This window comes from Salvelinus alpinus, chromosome 2, assembly GCF_045679555.1.
Source record: "Salvelinus alpinus chromosome 2, SLU_Salpinus.1, whole genome shotgun sequence".
NCBI classification, from domain to species: Eukaryota; Metazoa; Chordata; class Actinopteri; order Salmoniformes; family Salmonidae; genus Salvelinus; species Salvelinus alpinus.
In genome coordinates this window covers 118,673,167-118,679,272 of record NC_092087.1, presented here as the reverse complement: position 1 = coordinate 118,679,272, position 6,106 = coordinate 118,673,167, and positions in this window count along the sequence as shown.

Sequence of the window (6,106 nt, the reverse complement as noted above, 5' to 3'; positions counted from 1 at the left end):
CACCGACCTGACGGGGAACACACTGACCTCACACACATCCAGACACCGACCTGACGGGGAACACACTGACCTCACACACATCCAGACACCGACCTGACGGGGAACACACTGACCTCACACACATCCAGACACCGACCTGACGGGGAACACACTGACCTCACACACATCCAGACACCGACCTGACGGGGAACACACTGACCTCACACACATCCAGACACCGACCTGACGGGGAACACACTGACCTCACACACATCCAGACACCGACCTGACGGGGAACACACTGACCTCACACACATCCAGACACTGACCTGACGGGGAACACACTGACCTCACACACATCCAGACACCGACCTGACGGGGAACACACTGACCTCACACACATCCAGACACCGACCTGGCGGGGAACACACTGACCTGACGGGGAATACACCGACCTGGCGGGGAACACACCGACCTCACACACATCCACACACCGACCTGGCGGGGAACACACTGACCTGACGGGGAATACACTGACCTCACACACATCCAGACACCGATCTGACAGGGAACACACCGATCTGACGGGGAACACACCGACCTCACACACATCCAGACACCGATCTGACGGGGAACACACCGACCTGACGGGGAACACACCGACCTGACGGGGAACACACCGATCAGACGGGGGACACACCGACCTGACGGGGAACACACCGACCTGACGGGGGACACACCGACCTGACGGGGAACACACCGACCTGACGGGGAACACACCGACCTGACGGGGAACACACTGACCTGACGGGGAACACACCGACCTGACGGGGAACACACCGACCTGACGGGGAACACACTGCGTTCCGGCAGAAGTTCTGTTTAACAACATTGGACGGTTGTGTTGTAATTATTGTTGTATTGTAATTATGTTTTATTTATCGATCAGGTTTGTCTCATTGAATGTGAATTTGAAGAAACATTTCAACTGTGAGGGGTGAAGATGTGTGTATGTATTTCTATATTTATATTTATGTTTTTCTTTATTTTTACTATTTTATACATTGTAGAATAACATATGTCAAAACTATGAAATAACACATATGGAATCATGTAGTAACCAAAAAAGTGTTAAACAAATCTAAATATATTTATATTTGAGATTCTTCAAATTAGCCAAAGTAGACACAATTTTGCACACTCTTGGCATTCTGTCAACCAGTTTCACCTGGAATGCTTTTCCAACAGTCTTGAAGGAGTTCCCACATATGCTGAGCACTTGTTGTCTGCTTTTCCTTCCCTCTGCGGTCCAACTCATCCTAAACCATCTCAATTGGGTTGAGATCGGGTTAATGTGGAGGCCAGGTCATCTGATGCAGCACTCCATCCCTCTCCTTCTTGGTCAAATAGCCCTTACACAGCCTGGAGGTGTATTTTAGGTCATTGTCCTGTTGAAAAACAAATGATAGTCCCACTAAGCCCAAACCAGATGGGATGGCGTATCGCTGCAGAATGCTGTGGTAGCCATGCTGGTTAAGTGTGCCTTGAATTCTAAATAAATCACTGACAGTGTCACCAGCAAAGCACCCCCACACCTCCTCCTCCATGCTTCACGGTGGGAACCACACATGCAGAGATCATCCGCCCACCTACTCTGCGTCTCTCAAAGACACAGCAGTTGGAACCAAAAATCTCACATTTGGACTCATCAGACCAAAGGACAGATTTTCACCAATCTAATCTCCATTGCTCATGTTTCTTGACCCAAGCAAGTCTCTTCTTATTTGTGTCCTTTATTAGTGGTTTCTTTGCAGCTATTCGACCATGAAGACATGTTGAGATGTGTCTGTTACTTGAACTCTGAAGCATTTATTTGGGCTGTAATTTCTGAGGCTGGTAACTCTACTGAACTTATCCTCTGCAGCAGAGGTAACTCTGGGTCTTCCTTTCCTGTGGCGGTCCTCATGAGAGCCAGTTCCATCATAGCGTTTGATGGTTTTTGCGACTGAATTTGAAGAAACGTTCAAAGTTCTTGAAATGTTCCGTATTGACTGACCTTCGTGTTTTAAAGTAATGATGGACTGTCGTTTCTCTTTGCTTATTTGAGCTGTTCTTGCCATAATATGGACTTGGTCTTTTACCAAATAGGGCTATCTTCTGTATACCACCCCTACCTTGTCACAACACAACTGATTGGCTCAAACGCACAAAGAATGAGAGAAATTCCACAAATTAACTTTTAACAAGGCACACCTGTTAATTGAAATGCATTCCAGGTGAATACCTCATGAAGATGGTTGAGAGAATGCCAAGAGTGTGCAAAGCTGTGATCAAGGCAAAGGATGGCTACTTTGAAGAATCTCAAATATAAATATATTTCGATCTGTTCAAATTTTTTTTGGTTACTACATGATTCCATATGTGTTATTTCATAGTTTTGATGTCTTCACTATTATTCTACAATGTAGAAAATAGTAAAAATAAAGAAAACCCCTTGAATGAATAGGTATGTCCAAACGTTTGACTGGTTCTGTATATGTAAATGTATTTGTTTGTATTCATGTAACATGTATAGCATACATTATACAGTTAGTATTGTATTGTACTGTATATAGTTAGTATTGTATTGTACTGTATACAGTTAGTATTGTATTGTACTGTATACAGTTAGTATTGTACTGTATACAGTTAGTATTGTATTGTACTGTATACAGGTAGTATTGTATTGTACTGTATACAGTTAGTATTGTATTGTATTGTATACAGTTAGTATTGTATTGTACTGTATACAGTCAGTATAGTATTGTATACAGTTAGTATTGTATTGTATTGTATACAGTTAGTATTGTATTGTACTGTATACAGTTAGTATTGTACTGTATACAGTTACTATAGTATTGTACTGTTTAGTTTATTAATTCAACCATTAAAAAAAAACAAGCACACATAAAACTTAAAAGCCATACATGCACATGAATAAAATCATGGAGGATAACACACTATAAAGTCTGCGACTTATTTCCATTGTGGTCCTCTTGAGACAAGATGGCTGGACAAGATCGAACACAGTACGACAGGATGGAACACAGTTAAACACAGTACGACAGGATGGAACACAGTTAAACACAGTACGACAGGATGGAACACAGTTAAACACAGTACGACAGGATGGAACACAGTTAAACACAGTACGACAGGATGGAACACAGTTAAACACAGTACGACAGGATGGAACACAGTTAAACACAGTACGACAGGATGGAACACAGTTAAACACAGTACGACAGGATGGAACACAGTTAAACACAGTACGACAGGATGGAACACAGTTAAACACAGTACGACAGGATGGAACACAGTTAAACACAGTACGACAGGATGGAACACAGTTAAACACAGTACGACAGGATGGAACACAGTTAAACACAGTACGACAGGATGGAACACAGTTAAACACAGTACGGCAGGATGGAACACAGTTAAACACAGTACGACAGGATGGAACACAGTTAAACAAGGTACGACAGGATGGAACACAGTTAAACACAGTACGACAGGATGGAACACAGTTAAACACAGTACGACAGGATGGAACACAGTTAAACACAGTACGACAGTGAAATAATAAAACAGAGAAGAAGAACATCTGTCTCATCATTCCAGTTACATCATAGGGGTTATTCATATGGGCAGGGAAGACATCAAACATATTTTGACTTTATTTTTAAAGCTGTCCATAGAGGATGTTGTTTTTATGGGCAGAGGCAACTCATTCCAGTCTGAGGCTCCGGTATTCTAGAAAGTACCTTTCCCAGCATTACTCCTGAACCTGTATAAGTACACATCAGCAACACCTGATCTGGGGCTGTGATTGTGTGCATCCCTAACACGAGGAAACACTTAGATATCTGGGCGCAGGACCATAAATACTCCTGTAAACCAAACCTAGTCTAATCTGGGACACCCTAGCCTCAGCAGGCAGGACCATAAATACTCCTGTAATCCAGACCTAGTCTAATCTGGGACACCCTAGCCTCAACAGGCAGGACCATAAATACTCCTGTAAACCAAACCTAGTCTAATCTGGGACACCCTCAACAGGCAGCAAGTTTAGTTCCTGGAAGCAGCTCCTGCCTATGTGAGTACGTATACAGTTAGTGTGGTATTGTACTGTATTTAGTTAGTATTGTATTGTACTGTGTATAGTTAGTATTGTATTGTACTGTATATAGTTAGTATTGTATTGTACTGTATACAGTTAGTATCGTATTGTACTGTATATAGTTAGTATTGTATTGTACTGTATACAGTTAGTATTGTATTGTACTGTATACAGTTAGTATTGTATTGTACTGTATACAGTTAGTATTGTATTGTACTGTATACAGTTAGTATCGTATTGTACTGTATACAGTTAGTATTGTATTGTACTGTATACAGTTAGTATTGTATTGTACTGTATACAGTTAGAATTGTATTGTACTGTATACAGTTAGTATTGTATTGTACTGTATTTAGTTAGTATTGTATTGTACTGTATACAGTTAGTATCGTATTGTACTGTATACAGTTAGAATTGTATTGTACTGTATACAGTTAGTATTGTATTGTACTGTATTTAGTTAGTATTGTATTGTACTGTATACAGTTAGTATCGTATTGTACTGTATATAGTTAGTATTGTATTGTACTGTATATAGTTAGTATTGTATTGTACTGTATACAGTTAGTATTGTATTGTACTGCATACAGTCAGTATTGTATTGTACTGTATATAGTTAGTATTGTATTGTACTGTATACAGTTAGTATTGTATTGTACTGTATACAGTTAGTATCGTATTGTACTGTATATAGTTAGTATTGTATTGTACTGTATATAGTTAGTATTGTATTGTACTGTATACAGTTAGTATTGTATTGTACTGTATATAGTAAGTATTGAATTGTACTGTATACAGTTAGTATTGTATTGTACTGTATACAGTTAGTATCGTATTGTACTGTATATAGTTAGTATTGTATTGTACTGTATATAGTTAGTATTGTATTGTACTGTATACAGTTAGTATTGTATTGTACTGCATACAGTCAGTATTGTATTGCACTGTATAGAGTCCAGTATTGTATTGCACTGTATTAACTGGGGGGTTAGGGAACATGTTGTTTAATACTACTGTGGGGAACATGTTGTTTAATACTACTGGGGGGAACATGTTGTTTAATACTACTGGGGGGAACATGTTGTTTAATTCTACTGGGGGGAACATGTTGTTTAATACTACTGGGGGGAACATGTTGTTTAATACTACTGGGGGGAACATGTTGTTTAATACTACTGGGGGGGGAACATGTTGTTTAATTCTACTGGGGGGAACATGTTGTTTAATACTACTGGGGGGAACATGTTGTTTAATACTACTGGGGGGGAACATGTTGCTTAATACTACTGGGGGGGAACATGTTGTTTAATACTACTGGGGGGGAACATGTTGTTTAATACTACTGGGGGGAACATGGTGTTTAATACTACTGGGGGGAACATGTTGTTTAATACTACTGGGGGAACATGTTGTTTAATACTACTGGGGGGAACATGTTGTTTAATACTACTGGGGGGAACATGTTGTTTAATACTACTGGGGGGAACATGTTGTTTAATACTACTGGGGGGAACATGTTGTTTAATACTACTGGGGGGAACATGTTGTTTAATACTACTGGGGGGAACATGTTGTTTAATACTACTGGGGGGTTAGGGAAGATGTTGTTTAATACTACTGGGGGGTTAGGGAACATGTTGTTTAATACTACTGGGGGGAACATGTTGTTTAATACTACTGGGGGGAACATGTTGTTTAATACTACTGGGGGGAACATGTTGTTTAATACTACTGGGGGGGAACATGTTGTTTAATACTACTGGGGGGAACATGTTGTTTAATACTACTGGGGGGAACATGTTGTTTAATACTACTGGGGGGGAACATGTTGTTTAATACTACTGGGGGGTTAGGGAACATGTTGTTTAATACTACTGGGGGGGAACATGTTGTTTAATACTACTGGGGGGTTAGGGAACATGTTGTTTAATACTACTGGGGGGAACATGTTGTTTAATACTACTG